The sequence below is a fragment of the Dipodomys merriami genome, unplaced genomic scaffold (assembly GCF_024711535.1).
Source record: "Dipodomys merriami isolate MVZ:Mamm:240054 unplaced genomic scaffold, mDipMer1.0.p SCAF_45, whole genome shotgun sequence".
NCBI classification, from domain to species: Eukaryota; Metazoa; Chordata; class Mammalia; order Rodentia; family Heteromyidae; genus Dipodomys; species Dipodomys merriami.
Window position 1 is genome coordinate 3,943,944 of NW_027206013.1, and position 24,880 is coordinate 3,968,823.

Genomic DNA, 24,880 nt, shown 5'->3' on the forward strand with positions numbered 1-24,880 from the left:
TTCTGTGCTTGTTCCTGCTGTGTTGGGAATCAGGTGGACTCATGTAGGCAGGGAGAGTCTGTAGCTGGGTCAGTCCAGCCACATGATGTCTGTGATGGCTCCAGTGAGATGGGGGTGAGTGTGCCCCTCCTGCTGTGCTCAGAGAACATAGTGTCTTGCAGGCAACACAGGACTTGCTAAGATGTCAGCCACAGAGGGGCACCCTTGGCAAGCAGGGCTATGCTGGGCTTAGGAGCCTTGTTTTGACCTAGGTAACCATGCTCTGACCTTCCCTCAGCACTCTGACACCCTCCAAATGAGGCCACACACCTCTGGGCTCCACAGACGGTGGTCTGGCTCACCAGGCAGCCCCACCTCTCCCCATCAGCTATAGCCTCCCTCCATGAGTTATAGGTAGCACTAAGTGTGCCCTCATGGCATATGCTGGCCCTAGCTGCCCAGGTTCCCAGCTTGCTCCCACCTCAGTGCCGTTAATAGATCATGCCTAAACTATGGCAGCCACAGTACAAGAGAGGACAAGACTTGATCAGGCCTCATTTTGGTTCACATGGTGGTCTGGCAAATCCTTGAAGTTCTTACCAACACCAAATAGCCTGTGGGTCCTGGAAATAGCTATCACTGCTATAACCCCATCTTGATCCTAAGAATCAGGTGGTGATGGAGTAAAGAAAGTTTAGTTCCAGATACCAGAACCTGGGCTTGGAGTCCTGGTGGTAGAAACTCAGTAAGTATGTGGGCCAGGGTGGGTGTTGGAGTCTTTGAAGTGTTCGGCCTACACTGAGAAACACTGTGTGCGGAAGATTAGAGTCATGAAGTAGATGGGGGTGACCTGAGGGAGAATTGGGTTCAGTACTGAGCTACTGGGAGCTAGAGAGAGGGAGGGAGAAATTCCTGGCAAGGAGATGGTAGGCTAGCAGGCACAAGTCTCATTAAGTCTTGAAGTACCTGGGTGCTCAAGAGTAGCAGTAGTGGAAGCCACGTAGCCAGACAAGTGACCAGCATGGCCAGGTTCAGCCCACCCTACAGCTGTCCTGATCAGCAAAGCTTGTGTACCAGACAAACACTCAGAACCTATCCTAAGAGAAAGACCTTTAAGCCTGCAGGTAAGTAGAATGGGAACAAAGAGGGAGTCCTTGAGGATCTATGAGTGTGGCTGTGGGTGCCCTGTAGTTCAGAGAAGATGGCACAGGTGGAGGTGGGCACCGTACCTTCATTGAGTCTTGTTAAAGCAAGTGACAGCTTCATTCTTTGGATCACCCAAGCACTGTAAGTTCAGCCTGCACCCCTTCCCCAGGGAAGTCTGTGGAAAGGCTGCAGGATGTGACCACCGTGCTGAGAGCCTGAGCATTCTTCTAGGCAGAGAGGGTTGGTGGTCTTTTGCCAGGTGGCAGTGACAGCAGGAGTCAAACCTCTGGGTGTTGATGGTGGCCCCAGTCTGTCTAAGTCAGGTGATGAGTCACAGTCCATCTAGGAGTAAATGGTCTTTAGGGTTTAGTTTGTTTTACTCCTCTACTGTCCCACCTGAGTATCATGTGGTTCCTGTAGAGATGACATCCCAATGGATGAGCAAGATGAGACTCCTTTAATGAGGCACCACTATAAGTAGCTGGGCCGGGCCTGAGGAATGGTGTTGTGGCATTTCTGTCAGTCGGCAGTCACACAGGCTCAAGCTCCTGTTCACTTCTGCTATTCCCTGGGGCTGACTAGAAACTGTTCTCAAGACTTCTAGATCCAGATGGGCTGCTTCTAGATCCAGATGGGTTGCCCATCCCTCATCTCCAGGGTCTGCATAGCAAATTCTCTTAGAGGCATTCCTGACCCCAGCCCATCCTTGGCAGCCTGTGCCCACAGGTGTGCCTGGATCCAGGATGCCTTAACACTGAGTTTCATGGAAGAATTGGTTGTCACCTTTGCTCTCTGAAAATGTCAGTTAGGTGGCAATGTCCTCAAAGATGAGTCCAAGGGGGCTGGGCAGGTGGCTCAGTGGTAGAGCGCTTGCCTTGCATGCCTGAGGCCCTGGGTTCGATTCCTCAGCACCACATAAGCAAAAAGAAAAAAGCCGAAGGTGGCGCTGTGGCTCAAGTGGTAGAGCGCTAGCCTTGAGCTGAAGAGCTGAGGGACAGCGCCCAGGCCCAGAGTTCAGGCCCTACGACTGGACCCCCTCCCCCAAAAAAAAGATGAGTCCAAGGCCAGATTTTTGCCTGCTCCAGGCCCTTATGCTTCACCTGGCCTATGCCACTTCCCCAGCAACCCCTCCCTCAAATTCCATTCATTAACAGCCTGTTTTGCTCTCCTAGCACCATTCTGTCCAACCTTAAGCTCATGACCGTCTTGTCTTCCGATTCTGTCAGGACTGTCCCAAACACTATCTCCTTGGCAGCCTTCCCTTACCCCCCCCCCTCACTGAGTCACTCATGACAAAGTGGGTCGCTGATCACACATAAGCAAACCAGCACCTGCTGGTAGGGCCCAGTGAACTTCTTGTCTCTAGCCTTCTCCAGCCCTATCCCCATGTTAATCTTTGTTTGCTTCAGCAGTACTAGAGTTTGAACTCAGAGCTTCTTGCTTGCTAGGCTGGCATTTTACCACTTGAACAGGTTTCTGCTGGTTATTTTAGAGATGAAGTGTAGTGAATTTTTCTCCCTAGGCTGACCTCAAACCTCGATCCTTCAGATCTCAGCCTCCTGGGTATCTAGTCTTACAGGCATGAACCACCAGCACCTGGCCCCATGTACATCTCTGTGAGACCCATATCTAACTCCTGGAGAAACTAGGCTCTGAGGTGGCATAGGGTGGCATTCAGGGCATTTTCTAAAGGGAGAGGCTGGCAACTGGACACACACACACACACACACACACACACACACACACACACACACCCCTCATCCCCACATTTTCTAAAGGGAGAGGCTGGCAACTGGACACACACACACACACACACACACACACACACCCCTCATCGCTGGCAACTGGACACACACACACACACACACACACACACATTTTCTAAAGGGAGAGGCTGGCAACTGGACACACACACACACACACACACACACACACACACCCCTCATCGCTGGCAACTGGACACACACACACACACCCCTCATCGCTGGCAACTGGACACACACACACACACACACACACACACACACACACACACACACACACACACACACACACACACACACACACACACACACACACACACCCCTCATCCCCACATTTTCTAAAGGGAGAGGCTGGCAACTGGACACACACACACACACACACACACACACACACACACACCCCTCATCGCTGGCAACTGGACACACACACACACACACACACACACACACATTTTCTAAAGGGAGAGGCTGGCAACTGGACACACACACACACACACACACACACACACACACACACCCCTCATCGCTGGCAACTGGACACACACACACACACACACCCCTCATCGCTGGCAACTGGACACACACACACACACACACACACACACACACACACACACACACACACACACACACACACACACACACACACACACACACACACACACACACACACACACACACACACACACACACACACACACCTCATCTCCACATCCTAGCAAAGTGGTTGTTCGCCAGAAAAGGAAATTCTTGATTTCTGGCTGGAAATTCACTGGCTTCCAAATGATTCTGACCTTTCACGCTCTACCAGTAATATCTGAGGATGCAAAACAAACAGGCTGCTGAGGAAAGACAATACCCTCCCATGCTTCCTCCAGCCAGCAGCAGGCTGTGCAGGGTGGGGACAGCACTAAGGACCTGCCTGTTCCTCCAGCTGGGCCAGGGATAGTACCATGGATACTAAGACAAGCCTTCCACCGTTTGCTCTCTCTTGGAATACCCTGAGCTGGCCTCCAAGCCCCAGTAAAGACAATTCAGCCAAGAACAGACCATGGGCCCAGTGCCAAGGGTTGGCCACAGCTCCTCTACATCTTTCTTGCTCAGTTCCAAGGCCTCATCTTCCCTCTAATGGAGGCTGGCATTCCCCTTCTGCCCCCATGCCTGGAGAAGCATTTACAGCCCCCCCCCCAGCCCGCCTGCTGGCTTTTGCGTCAGCATGTTGCCAAGGAGAACATTAGCATCTCTGGGCTCCCGGCTGCAGAGAGCACAGGGCAGCACCTTAGAGGCAAGGGGAGGTTGATTCCCAGGCATGCATGATCTGTGCCAAAGCACAGCCAAGGAGCTGTAGCCACCCTTAGTCCCAGGAGGATAGGTGATCTGACTGCCTAAGACCACTTCTCCTTGTAGGCCTTCCAGGCACCTGTGGCTCCCAAAGCCAGGTAGTGTTCCAGTGTTCTCTTTAATACCCACCTTCCCTCACCCCATTTGACATCGAGGCTAAGATATAGTCCAGTGATTTGTGGAAATTTCTCTTAGCACTGTCCCCTAACTATAATGTGGCAGTACCTGTTATTTCTGTCACAGGCAGGGGCACTGGGGCACAAATGCAAGGCAGTGCTGTCCAGCTGCCAACTCCCACCACATCCTCCCACCAAGAACAGCCCTTCTCACTCAGCCAGGCCCAGGACTAGGGACTCTGCTCCTTCTCTTAGTGTACTTATAGAAGAGGCAGTTGATAGAGATAGGTCATTTTGAGACCTCAGGAGATCTGTGGACAAGGAGGAGAGGTAGAAGTACTGGGTCCCAGCAGCCCATGTAGATGAAGAACATGGCTCAGGCCAGCAGGAGTGCACCCTCACTCCCCTATCAGAGGCACCCCAGTGTCAGGCAGCATTCTTGCTCCAGGCCTTTGAGGAAGTGGGTGACTGCCACCTAACCTCTTCTAGTGCAGAGCAGCTACTGGGCTCCAATGGCCACTTATGGTAGAGGGATCTTCAGAAGGAACAGATTAAAAGGCCTGGTTGTAAAGTGTCATATGTTCTCATATGGAAACCCACAGGGAGCTCACTGCCCATTTCCCAGTGGAGCTGTCAGCATCCCAAGCCCAGCAGGCAGGCCTGTTGTATGCCTGCTGTGTGTGCATGCTGAGTACCCACTGTGGAAGCCCAAGGTCCCTGCTGGGGGTGCGGTGTGAGTTTGAGCCAGATTCTAACTGCATGAAGAAGGGGAAGGGAGTTACACCACCATAGCTGCCAGAGACACTAGCTCCCTCCTGCCAGAGCCAGTAGAGAGTTCCTAGAGATGTCCTTCATTTTGCTTTTACCTGTGACCACCTGGAAGCCACAGGTGAGTTGGGCCACAGTAAGGCTCACCTTGGGAGACTAGATGCCCTTACCACTTATTGAAGAGATAGTTGATCAGTATGTCACAGAATTAACTGGACTCAGGGACATTTGCTTTTGGAGAGGAGGCAAGTTCTGCGGGTAGTGAGTGCTATAGTGGCCAGACTCCAGGCAGATGGCTTCCAATGACTCTTCGCATAGAGAGCCCCTCCTACCCCCAGACAGGTCCAGCAGCCTCTGCAGGCAGCGGGATGAGTACCCACCACATGGCCTGTTCTGTGAGCGAAAGACTTGGCACACAGTAGGTGTTCAGTGGACTAGGCAGGAGGCAGACTGGTTTGGGAAATGCTACAGGCATGGGGCTCTGGCTTCAGCTCTTCTAGGATAGAGTCATGGGTGCTGGTCCCTAACAGGTATGGGGAGAATGCCCTGAGAAGTGAGCTGCTAGAAGTGGTCCTATAAACATAGCATGTACCAGACCCCCTAGCCGCTGTGGTTTGTCATTTAGCCTGAGAAGAGAGCTTGTTTTTTAGTGCTTTGGAAATGGAATTTAAGCTAGATGTGGTAGCACACATTTGTAATCCCAACTACATAAGAGGTAGAGATAGGTAGAGATCCTCAGTTTAGGATTAGCTAGGAAAAGTGAAACCTTAACTAAAAAAAAAAGAAAAGAAAAGAAAAAGGGTTGAGGATACATGGCTCACGGTGGTAGAATGCTTGCAAACATGAGGCCCTGAGTTCAAACCCCCATACCACCAAACAATAATAATGGAGTTTAAACATCTGTGTCATAGAATGAGGCTGGGGAGGAAGGAGGGAGATGCGAGATGTCTGTAGTCAAACAGGCCCTCGTCTGTTAATAACGGAGTTGTTTATATCTGGCCAAAGGAGAGCTTTTAAATAGGAAACAGCTAGGTGTGGAAAAACCTCTTTCTCCCCAACATACATGCTTGGAATTGGAAGGTCCCTTTTAATGTCCTTAACCAGCCGGCTGGTTGAGAGCCAGCTGAGGCTGAGAGGTTACATCATATGCCCAGAGGCCATCTCTAGTTCTCAGGAGAGATTCAGCACTCCCACCTGGAGGTTCTAGAGATCTCCTCCCAGCCATTCCCCCATTCTGAGGGTGAAAGGGTGCTCCAGGAAAGGCCTTGGGGGAGGGGCTTAGGCTCCGTTCCACCCTGCGGGCCGCTCTGGCCAGCCTCCCTTCCGGAAGGATGGAAAGCAGTTACAGTGCAGCTTTGATTATGTGAGCACCTATCTAGGCTGGCCCTGCTTCTTTTCCCAGTCAGTGGCAGGATCACAGGGAGCTTCAGAAGAGCTGTCTCCACCCTGCCTCCTGCTCTTGACTCAGCCTAGGTAGTAGTTTCCAGCCATCGTTTCTAATGCTGAGAATTGTGCCAGAAAGGCCTGTGGCCCTCCCACCAGAAACCCACCACCTTTCCCCCTCTTGCTGCTGGAAGACCATGATCTCATTATGTGCCAGGATGCATATAGTTTGTCCCCTCATATCCATAAATCATAGCAACCTCATATGGGACAATGGAGACCTCCTGGGCCAGAGACAAAGGTAGGCCAGGCTGTCAGAAGGTCCTGGATTCTCGGGGACAAAATGACTCCAGGGGCAATACCATTTTGAAACATTCCACAAAAAAGTGGGAGGCAGGTGCACAGAGGCAGGTGCAGAGTAGGGGAGAGGGCTCAGTAGGCCTCATACAGTGAAAAATAGTGTCTTGGCTTCACAGTAAGTCCCTGTGAGGCACTGGCTCCAGCCTAGGATAGGCAGGTAAAGGAGCATGTCCTGGCACAAAGCTAGGGGTTTGCCAACTGGCATTTCAGAACCTTGGGTTGGACCTCCATCCCTCTGCTCCTGGGGAACAAGGGGCATGAAGCCACAGTGACCCTTATCAGTTGCAGCTTCCATTCTTCTCTCATCACTGGAGACTTCCAAGAGCAGAGCCTTAGCCCCCTTGTGTGGGAGCTCTTGCCCTTGATAGGTTCTCATTGAGCCATTAACCAAAAGGTGGGATGGAATCTGAGCCCTAGGCTTGAAGATCTGCTGTGTAGGACATCCCCTTGCTCCATATACCAACCTACATCTTCCTTGGGTTCCTAATAGGACCTTTTCATTTATTCCTGTGTCTTCCCCTTCGGAGGCTAGCTCTCATTCACTGTACCACTTCCTGCTGTGTCACTAGAGGTACCCAAGACCTAGGCTGTCACTGAACACAGCTGGCCTTGGCAGAATATATATATAGGAATGCCGTATTGGTCCTTGGATCTCTGAGACCAGTGGCCATACTAAAGCAGGAGGTCAACCAGCTTGGGACTTGGTGGGGATGCAGAGCTGATTCCCATTTTTGGCTGGGGTCAGCCTCTTATCCAGGTGCTGTTAAAGTTTAAGGAAGGATGGCAAACCACCTGCTTGCCCATCCCGAAGAGGGGTTGTTGAGACTGAAAATATGGTTAGCAGTGGCAGAGCCTTACTTTGTTACTGCCAACCCAGTGGCTGTAGCTGATTTATATACCAGATCAAACGCCAAATTTTCATCTCTAGGAAGTTTATGAGCTAACATCTAACTGATAGTATCAGATGAGCCAAGTAGCAGTAATTACACCACAGAATTGGCACACTACAAATCAATATAACCCTACCACACACATATACACACACACATAACACACACACACACACACACACACACACACACACACACACACACACACACACACACACACACACACACACACACACACACTGTGTTAAATATTTGCCAGCACTCCAAAGGTAGTGAGTCCTCAACCCCAGTGGGAAGAATCATCCCCAGGTCAAGCTCAATTATTGATAAATTACTGGTTCACTGTTTGAGGATAGTGGTCTTGGCTTTCCACCCACCTCTGGTTCCTCGGTGATTCCACTAACCACACAGTATTTCTGTTCACATTGGTCCTATTGGAGAAGAGTTATTTTCCAGAGTGGCTCTACAGTCCTTCTGGTCCTTACTCTTGTTCTCCTTTGGCAGATTTAAGAATTCTACTATGCCGAGAAGCAGCTTCAGAACTGAGAGTTCAGCATGCTCTCTGTCATCAGGTAACATGAGAACAAGCCTTGTGACATTGATTCAGGAAGTGTCATGCCCAGAATATGCAGGCCCCAGACCCAAAGAGGAGCACATTCTTCCCTCCATGAGGTCAGCTGGGGAGAACCTGAGTAGCTGGGGAGGACCTATGGCTGGCCATGTAACAGCCCATGAAAAAATGCTTGGGGCCCAGAGGCCAGCTTGCAGAGAAGAGGATCCAGACATGGGGAGCAGGGCCTAGGTGAATAGGACAAAGATGTGGATGGTAATCTGATCTGGAAAAGTTCAGATTTATACAATCCAGCCTATAAACTATGAGGTACAGGCTGGGCAGCCAGCAAAGGAAGGACCAGTGGGGCCTTTTGAGTCTGTGGAAAGCACAATAGTGTATATGCATAGCACCCTGAAGGGAGAAATGGGGCACCAGAAATCCTGCACCAGGGGCAAAGAAGGATCAGGAGCAAGGTCCTAGGTACCTAGCACTGCCCAGGACAGGCAATACCAACTGAAAACACAGTAATGGCAGTACTGGGGTTGACTTGTATCTTCCCCCTCAACTATCTGTGCCATTCTTTGTGCCTACTAGGTGATTTTGAAGATGCCCCTCTGAGCTGTGCCAAGAGCTTCAGAGCAAAGTGGCTTCCCACCTCACATTCGCTCAGCTGTTCCGGGCAGTGGTAATTAATTTCCTGAGTGCATTAGCCCTGCTCATTATGCACACATCAGACTAGCTATGGGTTTTAAGATTCAAAGTATTATTATATAAGCCAAGAACTGAAAAACTTTTCCATTTATCAATAACAGGATCCAGGATGGAGGCTGAGAGAACAGGGCCTTCACTGGCTTGGGGGGCCTCCCGGTCACCAGGGAAGGTGTTGGGAGGTCTGCCACCCAGGCAAGTTCTGTTAACGGCATCTAAAAAAGAGGATAGTAGGTAAGACAGGGCACCTAGGTCCACCTAGAGACAGAAAAGAAGCTTCCGTGGTGAGAATACAGGACCCTTTTCATCCATCTATGGAGCTCCCAGGCCTCACAGGCACCAACCATCTAGTTTCTGAAGGGATTAAAATGATGATCCTCCAAGGGAAGGCCCCTGGGTATCTGAGGGAGGCACTCAGTACTGGACAAGAGAGGAGGGGACAGGGGACAAGACTAGGCTAGGAGCCTGGACTTCATTGCACCCTGAAGTTAATGCCTTTGCAGCTGTGGCACTTCCTCTAATTTCATCAATAATGAAATTACTAATGAGACAGGCACCAATGGCTGACACCAGTAATACCAGTTATTTTAGGAAGTTGTGAATCGTAGTCAAAGCCAGCCCAAGCAGAACAGTTTCCTAGACGCCTCTCCAAAACAACCACCAAAAGATCAGGTCGGAGCAAGTTGAGCAAGCAATGGGCCCTGGGCCTTATGTCCTGAGATTTCCCCCAGAGGGCAACTTAGGGCCCCGACCCCATATACCTTTCCTGTCTGTGGGGTCCTAGGAGACCACTGTGCCCCACAGAATGGACCTGTATGCCTGACCAAGGAGACTCGGAGCCTCCACAGCAATTTGGCAGGTCTCTGCCCACCAGGCTGCTAGCCTCCTTTAAGCAGTGACAGATGAAAATAGAAAACTCAATACCAGTGCAGTGTTCTCAAGAACCACGGGCTTTTGTGTCCCAGGGCCCCAGGACACCAGTTGGAAAGAAAGTGCTCCAGAAATACTGAAAAACACAGCCTGTGGTTTGGGGGTGGCATCTCACCTGTGGCCAATAGGACAGAAAGCAAGGGAGGTGACTATTCCACATGATCCCGCATTTGCCACCTGCAGGGCTCCAGGCATGTCTGTCTCCTATTTCTCTTGAAGCCTCGTTTGCCCAAGGAGGGGTTGCAGAAGACGAAGGGGCACAGTCCAGCTCAGACAGCCTCTGCTCTGGCTCTGCCTCAGCCTGGACAAGCTCATCCAGCTTTGCTTCCTTGACTATGAAGTTGGGCTTATGGTGGCTCAAGGTAGAAATGCTGCTTAAGCAGAAATAGATAAGTAGGGTGCTGGTGGCTCACTCCTGTAATCCTAGCTACTCAGGAGGCTGAGATCTTGAGGATCACAGTTCAAAGCCAGCCGGAGTAGGAAAGTCTATGAGATTTATCTGCAATTAACCAAGAAAAAGCTGGAAGTGGGGTATGAACCAAGTGGTCAAGAGCTAGCCTTTAGCTTTAAAAAGACTCAGAGATCACACCCAGTCCCATACATAGTTCAAGCCCCAGAACTAGAAAAGAAAACAAAAAAGAGGGCTAGGAATGTGGCTTTTGGTAGAGTGCTAGCCTTGAGCAAAAGCAGCTCAGAGACAGTGCCTAGGCCCTGAGTTCAAGCCCCAGGACTGGCAAAAAGAAAAAGGTAAGAGAGAAAGGAGAAAAAGAAGAAGGAAGTTGAGGAGGAGGAAGATGAAAAGGGAGGAGGAGGAAGAGAGAGGAAAGAAGGAAGTTATGAAAACCTATAATGTGGCCTAGAACTGAGCACCAGCTTTGGGATTTAGACCTGGGGTGGGGGGGGGGTGGTCAGCAGGACAGCGAGCCTCTCCCAGCCCTAGCAGCCTACACATAAAATACACTTCCCTGCTGGTTCAGAGTTGCTGGAAGGACTGTGGGAACTGTAAGAACCCAAGGGGAATATGGTGGGTGCCATCTGCCATCAAGTCTATCAGCCACTGAGTTTTTCTCTCACTAAAGATTCTTCCAAGTACCACTTCATAGGCAAGCTAATAGGCAGTGCCCACATACAGCATGAAGCCTGGAGGTCTCAGAGTAAGGAAGCTAGGGCACCATGGGCCTGATACAGAACAAGTTCCTCTCAGGAACATGCTTCCTTGATGGGGATCCAGTGAGGGCTAGGTCTCTACTAGGCAATGTGGAGCCATGAGGCCTTGTGATCCTTGAGCATTTCACCTGACAGTGTCTTCCCCTGAGGACAGCACAAGACATGGTGACCCAGCCTGGCCTGTTCGCTTGCTCTTTCCCCATTCTGTGTCTGCTTAGTGCCCTGTCTGTGGGCACAGCTGCTGGGGTAGCTCTCAGACCTCTGCTGGGACTCCTTCCTCAGCCCACCTATGCCTTGGCCACCTGAGATCTGGACTGTGGCCCAGCTTGCGTGGTACTTTGAGTTGTCAGCCCTACTCTCAGCCTTATTGCCTAGCCTGGCAGGATGGGCTTAGACAGCCATTGAGTAACATGGGTGAGGACAGGAGTGGAGGTAGGGACCACTCAGGAGGGAGTGATGCTTGACATGCAAGAGCATCATTCTAGTGAAGAGTTCAGACTCAGAAACCCTCATGAAGATAGTTGTCCCTGATGGGGCAGAGGGCTCAGAAGATGCAGCCAGAGTAGATGTCATCAGCTGATAAGAACCATGTAGGTATGGGGTATGTCTACTGCAGTAACAGCACTGCATCAGGGCTTTTCTTACCTGCTTATTAGATTGTGGCTCATAACCTACTACCCAGTTTTTACAATACACCAGAAAATGGCAGCCTGCAATGTGAATATGGCTGCTGCTCTAGACACATCGAATGACCAGGCCATTGGCCAAGGATGCAAAAGTTCTTTTGTCTCCTAGAGCTGCTGCTCAGGAAAGTCAGAAAACTTCATCTTGGTGCTGTCTACTACCACACACTTCTTAAAGCTTCTGCAACGGGACATGTAAAGTTAAGGCCTATCTAGACCCTCTTACCAGCCCTCAGTCCTCGCATCTGGGAAGCTGTTGCATTCTGGGCAGAATCTGTCCTCCACCTCAGCAAATGCAGTGATGGTTGACTGGAGTTAGAAGCAGCCACTCCCTGGTTCCAGGCCTTTGTGGTGATAGCACCTAGGAACCAGCAAATTACATCTACACTGTATAGCCACTCAAGCACACCTGTTTGCACCCTTCTCCAGGGAGGCTCTCTCACTGCAGCCAGAGTTTGGACGGGGCCTATACTTGCTCTAGCCCTCCCTGTCCTGCAGATGAGATGCTGAGTGAGAGTGGTAATGTGCCAAGTGTTTTGTCTCTTCTCCAGAGGATGAGCATTGTTGAAATTCATCTTACAGGCCACACACACCGGTTCTGTGCTTAGACTCACTCCTCCTTATTGCTTCTAATGTCCCTCGCAGGAATGAACCCAGACCTGCTTCCAGTGTCACAGCCTTGATGGTTACAGTTGTGAGCACAGAGCATTCACCTTGCTGAATGGGCCAGGCAAGGTGCTGGCCTGGGAATCCCAGGGATCTTCTGGGGCTGAAGTAGAAAGAGTATTATGTATCAGTTTCCTTAACAGCCTGTGTCTATATTGACAGTCTCCAGTCCACCAGGCTCCTGCATCCTGCTGTCTGTTAATTTCCTGTCAGTGACTAGCAGCAGGGGCACTTAGATCAAGCCTGCAAGGTTCAACATTGAAACAAATAAGAGACAATTCTCATTTCAGCTGAGGCAAAGGCAGGCTAGGACTCTGCAAGAGGTGGTTCCTCCTTGCAAGATGGGAGAACATGGAGGCTCTAGCACCACCACCACCTGAGCGTTATCCTATACTATGGCAGCCTGCCATAGTATGGCTAGTCAGGCATCAGGATTCGGCAACTCCAAATCCTTTTAGGGCAAAATGTTCCCAGCATCTTGTGAGAATTTGCTGTCCCAGAAGTGGGACTTTTGGATCATTCCTGAATCACACCATCTGGTGCCCACTGCCCATGGTCACAGTATTCCTGGGGCTCTCCCTCTAACGGGATCTTGGTCAATGTGTATTGAGATGAGTAGGGTCTCATCAAGCTCTTAACACCCTGCTTGTTACTTGTGCTGAGTTCTGGTGAGAACAAAAAGCAAAACTAACTATAGAGCACTGCACCTATGATGGCTGCACTCAGACTCCTGGAAAGCCCTGTCAGGTGGGAAAACCCCACTGGGACACAAGCAGTTGTTCTGGGCGCCATGCCATCATCAGCTCATACTGGGCTCCCCAGGTGGATAGGTCCCTGCCTCAGAGTTGTTGTGGAGCCACCTTTGACCTTCTGGACTGCCCAGGTCCAAGCTGGCCAAGCAACCCAGCCAAGGCCCCCTCAGCCCATCATCCAGTTCCTGAGGTTTTGGAGCAACTCATGAGATGTGTTGTGGGCTCAGCTATGGAAAGCGATGTGCATCATAAATGGGAATGGAAGAGCAGGAGATGTGAACAGTGGCACTGAGCCTTGCCCGGGATGTGTGATGCCTTGCTCAGACAGTCTCTTAAGTCCCCCAAACCTACAGGAAGTGGCACCTCCACCAGACAGGACAAGAAACTTGAAAAACAGGAGCCTCCTGAACTGCGGGTCCCTTCCTCAGGAGGACCCAGGACCTGACAGGACTGGAAGGCAGCACAGCCTCTCTTGCTGTCACTTAGGGTTACCCCAGCCCCCACTGGGGTAAACAGAAGGTGGCCAGGGCTGAACTGCATGAGGCAGGAAATAACTCTGTACTGTCTCCGGCAGGTTCAGAACAGGGCCTTTCCAAGCCATTAGGGCCAGCAGCCTGTTATCTTGTTTAAACAGCCCTTGCTATTTGAAGTGCATGTCTGGCCAGTGCGGTTACTATGAGCGTTGGCCTGTCACTGGGCACAGTTGGGTACTTAAGGCTCTCACTTGTTTGGAACACAGCCCTACCCCAGTCTGCAAGTCAGGGAAGCCTCAGTGGCGCTACTGGCTACAAAGCTTAGTGACTAAACCCTGAGAGTCTTCCCATCCCCCTGTCTGCAGCCCTAGGAGCAAGGAGGCCGAGGTTAAGAGAAGAGGCATTGGATGAGGGAAGAGAATTGCTAGCCCTAAGGTTGAAAGAGCCTTGTGAAATCAGGGCCCAGAGCATGTCTGACTCCAGGAGTTGCTAATCCTTTGTGTCACTTGCTAATCTTCATTTGAATGAGGTTGGTTCTGTGGATTTAGGCTGTTTATAGGTGGCGGCAGCAGCTGGGATAGGGAGCAAGATCCAAGCAGTTGGGTCACGCAGTGTTCCAGCCAGAAGCACAGGATACCCAGCATAGCATCACCATCATGGAGCTGTGTCTGAGGTCTCTCTACACATAACCCCAGGGGAATGGCAAAAGGGCCCTAAATCACAAAGATGAACCCCAAGTCATCACCTGCTAAAGTATGAGATCAGATAGTTCCTGCTCATTTTAAAGCCTGTACCTTGTTGGTGTATTACCATACTGACCCACTGAAACACAGCTGTCATGAGGAAGGATGCAAACCCAGGCCACCTGTCACTGCAAAGCCAGGTCCGGCCCAAGCCTGCTATGGGAGAGGGAGGCCCTCGTCCCACTCCCTTCACTTGTCCCAACCTCATCTTAAAAGTCCTCATGGAAGCCTACAGGCCCTTCCCCACCCAGCCATGGTCAGACTTTCTATAACATGCTAGGCTTAGAATAGATTCTGTACTCTATAGGTAGTGCCCAAACCTGGGCTTCTTCTCCTATGGGAGGTTAACTCCTATCTTCCATGGCCATCCCAGACAGCCCTCTGTGCTACCTGCTTCTCAGATTGCATAGAATGGTACTAGCTTCCCCCATCTTTTTGGACAACTGATAGCTTGTTTGTCCCTCAAGGCAAGGGAATGCTTTGTATACAGTAGGAGTTTAAGAACTATCTGGGCATGACCTCCAGAGGTACAGATGTGTCTGAGAGGCTGAGCTTGCATCACAGTACAGACCCCATATGCCCTCTGGATGCTCAAGTACCTTCTTAAGCCCTATTCGCACCTATTGGGTGACTGGGACATGCTGGGCTCCAGCTTCCTCTTGTGGATTTTTGTTTGTTTGGTTTTTTTTGGCGGGGGGGGGGGGCGGGGGGGGAGGTCTGGTTGTGGGGCCTGAACTCTGGGCCTGGGCGCTGTCCCTCAGCTCTTCAGCTCAAGGTTAGCGCTCTACCACTTGAGCCACAGCGCCACTTCCAGCTTTTTTCTTTTTTTTTCTTTTTTTTTTTTTTTTTGCTTATGTGGTGCTGAGGAATCGAACCCAGGGCCTCATGCATACAAGGCAAGCGCTCTACCACTGAGCCACCTTCCCAGACTTGTTTATTTGTTTGTTTGTTTTATGCTAGTTCTGAGGCTTGAACTTGGCCTCAAGCTCTTGCTCAGCTTTTTCACAGCTGGCCCTCTGCCACTTGAACCATGGCTCCACTTCCAGCTTTTTACTAGTTAATTGGATATGTGAGTCTCATGGATTTGTCTGCCCAGGCTGGCTGCAAACCAGTCCTCTCCTGAGTAATCAGGATTATCATAAGCATGAGCCATCCAGGCCCAGCTCCTCTTGTTTCTGCCTGCTGACCAAGTCATTTCACAAAACCACCACTGTCTTACAGCCACCAGGACCTTTGAGGTAAGATGGAATTCAAGGAGAACCACAGTAGCCCATAGTGGGCCTGTCATTAGGGTAAGTGGGCAGCCCTGCAGATGAGCAGAGGATCCAGCTCTAGACAGCCTTTCCCTCTACTCCTCACTATGCAGGGCTGGTTCTTGACTTGCTAAGGGGCCAGTTACTGCCCTTCTAGGCTGTCCCCCACCTTCCCTATGTACCAGTACTACCTGGGGAACCTGAAAGCTGAAGTGAGCCAAGGAGAATGGATTCAATGGAAGAGGAGTGCCGAGCTGAGTTTGTGTCTAACCAAAAGGACCTGAGAGCAGGGGTACTGAGGGCTTCTGTTTGGAAGCCTGTGGCTAGGTCAGGAGACAAAAGAACAAGGCAGCGTGTAGAGCTGGGGTAATAGAGTGGCTGGTGGGGAGACAGAATGGGAATTGGGATCACAAGCCAGTTGTGGTTGGAGCCAGAGTAGCTCTCCGATGTGGGTAAGGCTATTTCCATTTCCTTAACATCCCAAGTACTCATATGACCACAGGGGCAGCAGTGTATGGAGGCTTCAGGGTCAGGCTTGGTGAATAGGTGAGGCTTCTCCAGCTTGGACAGCAATAGAAAGCAGAAGCCGGGCCTAGTGGGTAGGCAAGCATAGCCCAGGCTCTCCTGCATGTTGCCCTCTCTGTACTACCTATGCAAATTGCCCTCTGGGCTGTGCTGGGCTGCCTCATCATTAACCATCATTAAGCCAATTCTACAGTCCATCAGGGCAGTTTTAGGTTTCTAGGAAGAAGAAGAGAATGCTAACCATGTTGGACTAGAAGTGACCCTGGCATCTAGCTCTGTCTCCAGATACCTCCTCCTCTCTGAGGCCAGTAGCGGAGATAACCAGGCCTAAGGGATGTCTGGGGCTCTTTGAGGCAGGGTAGTGGGCCTGGTGGTGGTCCAATTTCCATGTCTGTGAAAGAGGAAGGTTGTGGGGAGCCCCATTAGCTTTCTCTCCCTGTAGCTCCTTATTACTGGTTCACTAGTGAACAGAGCACAAGGACACCAGGGCAGTCCCCACCACTGAAAAAGCCAAAGCTAAAATGGCTACAGGGTGTGCAGGGTAAGATAACTCAAGCTCTTCTCCATCATTGCTCCTTTAGTAACAAACACCACACCACCCTGCGCCTTCCCCCTAGCCCCACTTCCCTGCTCACTACCTGCCCATCAGGCCAGGGAGAGCCAGGTCCCCTAACTCCCAGAGGTTCTCCCACTACCCCTAGGTCAGTGGGCATTGGATGCTGTCTGCGTTCAAGGACCAGCAGTTTCCTTTTCCTGCCTTTGGTTTAGGTTCCCCTGTGAGACTAAGGGTGGAGGCATCCTCCCCAGTTGCCATGGAAACAGTATTCTACTGAATGTGTGCTAATGCTGAGCAGAGGGAGGGGCCACTAGTCCTAAGCAGAAACTGCTGTTTCCACCTTCCAGAGGGGCTTCCATACACCTGAGCCTGGCAGGCACACATCTCCTGTGGGTGGTGGGACTGGTGGAACTATGGGTACATGTCTAATTGGATTAGCTGTGATTCCATCCAGGTGCTGGGGTGCTTTCGTATGTCCTGCCCCAGGAGCCACTTGACTGAAGGGACAGGATAACATCAGGATTCCAGCAGACAGTAACTGGGAATGCTTGGGAAGGCCCCCAGTACTGCAGCTGCGATCAGAGATGACTCGTGCCTTGCCACCTGCTTCTGCACTGGGCTTCTTCTGGGAAGCAGCACTATACTGCCTGTTTGGGTTTTGTCTGGTTTCTCACTGGTTCCATTACTCCCATGTGTCATAAACATGGAGCACAGACACTGGCCTCCTCACCAGTCTAAAGCAAAAGGGTAGCTAGTTACTAGGAAAGGGCTGCAACCACAAATCTGAAGGCCCACAAAAGAGGCACACATACTGGACCTGTTGTATCCAGAGGCAAGAAGAGACCCTGGAAAGTCTCAAGGGTTTGGAGCAGGACCCATCTGCCAAATCTGGTATCTGTGGGATACCATGGGGCCTGGAGACACAGAGGTCTTGTAGAGGCATCTCAGAAGTGATAGGGTTGCCTTGACCAGGGCCAGCTTCACAAGGACAGCAGATCAACCCAGGCCACTATAATAGCCATCTCAGATGAACAGTTTGGTGGGGTGATTGGCAGGACTGGGGTTTGAACTCAGGGTTGCCAAGCACTTATTAGGCAGTTGTTCTACCACTTGAACTGCACTCCAGTCTTCTTTTTGCTTCAGTATTTCTTTTTTCAGATAGGGTCTCATGGTTTTTCTCAGGTCTGGCTTTGGCTGTGATCCTCCTACCTATGCATCCTATACAGCTAAGATTACAGGTTTGCACCAGTTTGTGGAGATGAAGTCTCACTAGCTTTCCTTTGTCCAGGCTGACCTTGAACTGCAAACATCTGATCTCCACCTCCTGAGTAGCTAGGATTACAGGAATAAGCCACCATGCCTGCTGTACAGCTTGTTTTACTAAGTTATGACCTGAAGAATAGAAAGTGACACACTCAAGAGTTGCACTGCTCTTTGGCAGTTTGCCATTTGAGCTCTAGAACGCAAGTCAACAAGGACTTACCAGGCCCTCTCCCCAGGGAACTGGCAGGGATGTGTCCAACAGAAGCCTTTCCACAGCCAGCCCAACAGTGACATCAGCAATGGACTTTCTCAAATCTGATGATTCTTTGTCATTTCTAGACATGGTATGGCAGTGGGAGTGTGTCCTGAAGAGCCAGGAGCCTGGAGCACAGGTTTACATCCTCAGATGATCCTTGCTTCTGCCAGCCTTATTGTCCACAGCACAGTTGGGCTGTAGGGGCACCCAGGAGGTGAAAGGCACTAAGAGAGTGCTTCATTCCTCACTTAGCTGTATTTATAGGTTTCAGGGCCCCTTGTGGGTTTCCCAATTGTCATTGTCCCAAGCATTGCTGGAAAGGTTTCTAGAAGAATTAGAAGAGGCATTCCTCCCTCTCCCTGAGAAGATGCCAGACTGACTAGGGGGCTCAATGCCTCATGCATCATTTTGTATCTTGACACATTTGGTGGTAGCAGCCCAAGACTCTGGAAAGTCCAGGCACCTATTCACTCAATATGTCTTCATAGGATTTGTAGCTGAAGAAGTGGAGGGAAGAAAGCAAAAGAAAAGCATGGAAATATGTGTAACCAGGTGCCCACACCCAGCAGAATAATGACAGCAAGCTGACAGGGATGAGGAAAGGAGAGATGGATACTCAATGGGACATTTGGCCAAGCACTCTGAGGGGTCTGCTAGGACACTGAGGTGCAGGAATATTCCTCTGTAATGCAGGAACACAAGCATGCACCTGCAGCCAGAGTGGCTAGGGTAGGGTAGAGAACCTGGCAGAGGGGTCTAGAGAGGTCCAAGTGCTGAAACACAGGAGAATCTGCAGGGGAGGGGACAGGAATTCCAGGTTCTAGCAGAAGCCAGGAGCAAAGAGAGAAAACAACACCTAGAGGCAAATTCCAGCAGCCAGCTTCCTGAGCTAATAAGGCCCTCAAGGGTTCACTCTGAGCATAGCAGTCTTTTTCTACCCTGCCCACTTTTTGGGACCCACAGGGTGTGTCAATACCTGGGCAAACACCCTGGCCCTCAGCCTGGACAGCTGCTTGGCCTTAGTGCTCTGCCAGAGGAACAGGGGTGTCCAGGGCCTAAGTAAATGGCCTCTTAGTGACAGCACATGGCCTTAACAATACCTGCCCTGTGTCCAGAACCCTCCTCCCTAGATTCTCCCCTTCTCTGCCTGACTCTGGCCAGCATCACCACCATATCCCCACCCACCCACTCTACACAGCTGAGCCACCAGCTGCCACCCCGGAGCTGGCATCCTTGCCGCCATTCCTTTGGCCTGAGGGTAGGTGCCAGCCAGGTGTCGCCTCTGCAGGAAAGGAAAGCAAAGTCAGAGAAGCACAGGGCTGCTGTGAGCCACTGAGCCTGTTATATTCTGGGCCTTGTCTGTCCTGTCCTTTCTCAGGCACATTGCACCTGCCTCCTACAGCAAGCCAGCAGGGCCCGCTGCCCACCCCTGCCACCTTACAACTGTCTGCCACTTGCAGGGGAGAAGCACACACTGCCCTCACCCAGAAGACCTGTTCTCCTCTTTGGAGACAGTAAGCTTCTTTCTCAGTGACTACCACCATCCTCAGAGTAGCCTTTTCCAGTATGGTCACACTGTTCCACGCTATAAAAGCGTTCAGTGTGTGTGCTGATAGCACATTGCTGAGGTCTCTTCACCCTCTCCCTACTAGAGAATTATGGAATACTTGTGTCCTGCACTTCCTGCAGCCATGACTCAGGGTAGACCAGGGTAATATGAGGCTCTTCATGCCCACCAGTCCCAGAAAACTAGGCTCTGGGTCTCAATTGCTTCACCAGATGGTGGTAGAGAGGGGGAAGGGCAGTCCTACACTGAGGCTGCAGATGAGGGAGGATATGTTGGTCACCGTGTCAACACACACACACACACACACACATGCCCCTTGAGTCACACCTGCCCAGCTGGCAGGCACCCTCATCCCTGGATTTCCCCTAAGTCTTTTATCACAAAGGGAGGCTCAGAAGGTGCCAGAGGTTTAGCTGTCACTTCATAAAGATTGCCAGTGTGAAGTCTAGCCCATGTGAAACCTCTGCTGTGGCTGCTCCAGTCAGGGTGCTACCCTCACAGCCTGGCACTCTGTTGCTCCGGCTGGGCAGCTGTGGGGCTGGCTCTGTTGAATGAATGGAGTTCATTCATGTCCCCAGCCCTGCCCTACTTCCAAGGTGAATTCACTGTTTCATGAACAAACACTCCAGGCTTTTCTATGATAGGCTGACTTGAGCCTCTCAGACTCCAACTGAGAACTTGGTTCACAGATGAGGAAAAACGAAAGCCCACAGCAAGGGTGTCTCTCCCAAGGAACTGCCTGACACCAAATCCCGACATCCCAGCATGCCCTCACTACAGCTCTGAGCCTTTGCCCACTCTTCACCTCCACCCCAAAATCCCAGCCAACACATTCCCTACTGCTGCGAGCCTCGGGTCGCACTTAGCTTAGACTCACTGTCAACAATTACCAGTGCCAGCTGCTGGCAGTCACCTGGGCCTGGGTGTGGGAACCACATGTGTCCCACTTAAGCCTTCTCCTTGTTGGGAGGGTGGTGCATTGACACAGGCTGCTTTACCAAGTTGGGATGCTGGGGCTATTTCTAGCTAAGAGCCTGTCCTTATCATCCACTCAAAAGGCACCACACCGGTTTACTCTGATCACCTGGAACACACCTTGCCCAGGGAGAGGACTAAGAAGAGCTGTTTGCAGATCATCACACCAAGGTCTACTAACACCAGAAAGACCTCAAACCTTGGTTTCACCCCTGTTTTCTGTGAGGTCTGGGCTTGAGATGTCTGGTTGGAATAAGATGTTCTTGTCCTGTCTTGTAGCTCTAGTAAGCTCTGTCGTGGGCCAAGTAGGATGAGGACCTGGTGGGGAGGAAGTGGAGGGAAGGCCACAACCTTCCACAGACAGCAGCATAGGTGTACTTCACTATACTGCACTGTAGTGCCTACTGGGAGGGGTGTGCTGTATCAAGAGGCAGAATGTATGCTGCGCCAAGGCCCCTCAGCAGTTATCCTGTGGCCAGTATATAACCTGACCGGTTATCTGGGGACAAATGGTAACTTGGGAAATGGATCCCTGGGGCTGTTGAATATCACACACACTGGGAGAAGCAAGGAGGGGGATTCGGGGAGGGAGGAAAGTCCCCAGTGCAAGGAGACTAACCCAGTGTGGAATAAGGGACCACACACCACAGGCTGGCCAGCATGTTACAAGTCCACGTGATCAGCAGTGTGGCCTTGGCCATCTGATCTCTGGAGTCTCAAAGCCAGGCCAACCTGGTCCTGTGGCTGGCACTGAGGTGTTCTGTCACTAGCTCATCCCACTGAAGCCCCTCCCACAGACATCAGTAGTAGAGGAAGTCCTCACAATAGTCCTGGCATCTTGCAGATAAAGAAACTGAAGCCCAGAGAGGGCAAAATAACTTGCCCAGGGAAAAGCAAACTCTAGCATGAAGAGTGGACTCAAGGCCTTGTGTGCATACCCAGAGTGTCTGCATCTGTTTATGCATCTGAACAGCCTCTCAAGAGGCTAAGATCTGAGAAGCACAGTCCAAGTCAGCGCAGACAGGAAAGTCTGAGGCTCTTAACTCCAATTAATTACCATTAAACCAGAAATGGAGTTGTGGCTCAAAGTAGCACAGCACTAGCCTTGAGCAAAAGAGCTCAGGGACAGTGCCCAGGCCCTGAGTTCAAGCCCCATGGCCACAAAGGGGGGTGGGGGCAGGCATGAGATCTCACATACCACACATACCCCACTCTCAGTGGATAAAACAGGCTCAGGCAGGTGTCACTTGGGGGTAAAATAGGTTCAGTGGCATTAAATGTATTTAGACCTATCTGATGATCTTATTTCTCATAAATGACCACAAAATGACTATATCACCCCAGGGAGTGGTGCCCAGGCTCCTATCGGGAATCATCTGCTCTGTGTTACTTATGTAAATATGCAGGCATGCCCCAGCCTCCTAGAAGGTGCCATCTCACTGCTGAGTGGGCCCTGAAGAGAGCTGAGTGGGCATTAGTCCTGGGCTGGCATTGCAGCAACCAGTGTCAACTGCACTTCCAACTGTGGCTCCTCCAACTACAGCTGCAGAGCTGAAAGCAAGGGAACTTTTTGCTGGAAGAGACATTGTGGCTGATGAAAAACAGGGTTCTCCACTGAGCCTGGAAAGCATGTGAAATGGGAGCCTTCCCCTGGCAGCAGGGACAACTCCCTACTCAGTCACAGAGAAGAATGTCACTACTGGACATGGGATGTGGTAGAAGTGGTCAGTCAGATAACTCCAGTGCTGCCAGGGTCTTCACCCTGGTACCCAGCAGCCCCCATCAGGCTGCTTGGATAGTGTCCAATACTGACCTACCGCCTTCAGACCCCTCATAGCAACTCTACCCCATAACCACAAATGGGCTGAAATAGAGGGAAATAGGTAGAACTCCTCCCAGGCCATGCATGCCCACTGAAGGGGCGAGGAAACTCCAAAGACCAGCCTGGAACTAGGATCTTCCACAGACTGCAGGGAGGTGGATGGGCTGCAGGGAGGAGCCTGGGGTAAGGTCCCACCGGGGGAGCTCAACATGCACGGGTGGGAGGTGCTGCAGAAGGCCGGGAGCCCAGGCAAGAGGCATGCCCTGGCTTCAGTCCTCCCATGCTCATACTCGTGCACCCTTAACGTAGTTTCCAGAGTTACATCCTGAAATAGCACATGCTCCTTCAATGGTTGTGTTTGTTTCAGGATGCCAGTCTGCCTACTTGTCTGCAAGTGGGACTGCAAGAACACTGGAACACACCCATTGGCAGGCATGGGACAAAATAGGGCTCACATACACACACTTCCGCTAGCTTACTTAGTTACAGGCTTTTCTTGTTAGCTTTAGCTGGGTCCTCACTGACTGTCTGTGGTTCCTAAGCCTCTCTGCCCCATCCCTGACAGCCACGGGCCTCTGGGCAATGTACAAACTGGATAGGACACAGCTTCTGCCTCACTCTTGCCAGTCCCTCAGACCCTGTGAGGGGGGCATCACAGCACCACCCCAGCTGTGCTGGGCCTTCTGGGCAGCCTTCCCAGTGTGTACACACATCCATCTTCCAGCAATGGGGTGCCTGTATGCAGCAAGGATTCAGCCAGCAGAGGGACTGAATGCCCTGGCTCTCCTGAATTCTGCTGGGCAGATGATGAGACCAAAGATGCAGGTGACGCCACAGAGAACATTTTACTAATATTCTTTGAGGCCCGTCGTTTAGTGGCAGCCCACTAAATGATGGTCAACTTGATTCACCATGATTTGTCCCAAGTAACAGAGAAGAAGCCAGGAGGCCCCCAAGTACCAGCAAAGCAAAAGTTGCTGTGGGGTGTGAGGATGGGGTGTGTGTGCAAAGCACTGTAGTCAAGGACAATGGGCCTTTCCTCTGCTACCCTGTAAGAAACATGTCTGCCTTTCTGCGGTCTGAGTCAAATGCATGAGCTTAAAGCTTTAGGGTCCCCACAGTGTTGAGTCATTGTCAAGGAAGCAGTTCAGACCACTGTGGTTGAAGGGATTCATGGTGGATTAGGATAGTGTAGCCCAAGAGAAGAGTGGCCAAGATGGCTTCAGTGGTGGGACAGTCCCAAGACAGTCCAAATAGTCTGTTGTACCTCTCACAGGGCTCAGCAGCTGAGCTCTTGGCCATCCTCCGATTTCTGACCAAGAGCTTCTAGGCTGAGCAGGATATAAGACCAATCTCTGCTGTCATCCCAAGCAACCCACAATGACTTGAGGCCAGCCCTTACCCCAACTTTGTGCTAGCCTTTGAACCCCAGGACATGCTACTGATGGCCAAACCATCCATCTCACAGGCTGGCCCGCCCCTAGAAGGAGCCTGCTTTCCCTGCAAGGCTCTGCCTCTTTCCCTGCAACTCCAAAGCTCTCAGCCTCAGCTCCATACCCCGCAGTAGAGCCCTGAGCCTGCCAGTGGCCTTTGGGCCCAGAACATGCTCAGCAAGTGCTCAGCGAATTGACAAATATGTGTTAATAGCCATATCTGATACAGAATTTAGATTCAGAAGCATAGCCCCCAATTATGACATCATTTCTATGAGAAGTGACAGCTCCATTCCCACAGTCATCTTTATAATGTGGTTTCCAGGAATCCATTAGAGCTAATGATTCTCCCAGTAGAATGTGACAATCCTAGACCACCACTGATCTTGCCTCTGGAAGCTGGCACCCAGGTCCAGCTGTGGAGGGATGCTGGCCCCCTGAGAAGTACTACTAGAACTGGGGACCTGCCTCCTGAGAATTCTCTACAGACAGGTCAGTTCCTGCTTCATACCCCAGGCTTTTTGGAGTTTCTCTTATCCCGAGCTTATTTTAAAGAAGGAACAGGATTGGATTTGAAAAAACAAGGGCTCCTAGGTGGATGCAGGCTCCCATTTTCTTCTCAGCATAGAAACTGCAAAGCCTATACCTTAAGAACACAGGCTCTGGGAAAAGTTTCTGTGTGGGATCCTCCTGGACATCCCCACCTCATGGCAGCTTTCTTTGGGTTTACCCAGCAGGAGCCATAAGCCCAAAACTCCTGGCCAAGGGGCTTAGAGCACTTCCTGTTTTCCAAGTCCATTTGTCTGTAA

General features: G+C 51.1%; 2 protein-coding genes across 6 annotated transcripts in view; one reads left to right on the forward strand and one right to left on the reverse strand.

The window, feature by feature from the left end:
• Rsph14 (radial spoke head 14 homolog) overlaps window positions 1–24,880 on the reverse strand; it is a 78,859-nt gene that overhangs the window by 35,411 nt on the left and 18,568 nt on the right. The gene's annotated exons all lie outside the window — the stretch shown is intronic.
• Window positions 1–24,880, forward strand: part of Gnaz (G protein subunit alpha z) — a 51,539-nt gene that overhangs the window by 23,238 nt on the left and 3,421 nt on the right. The gene's annotated exons all lie outside the window — the stretch shown is intronic.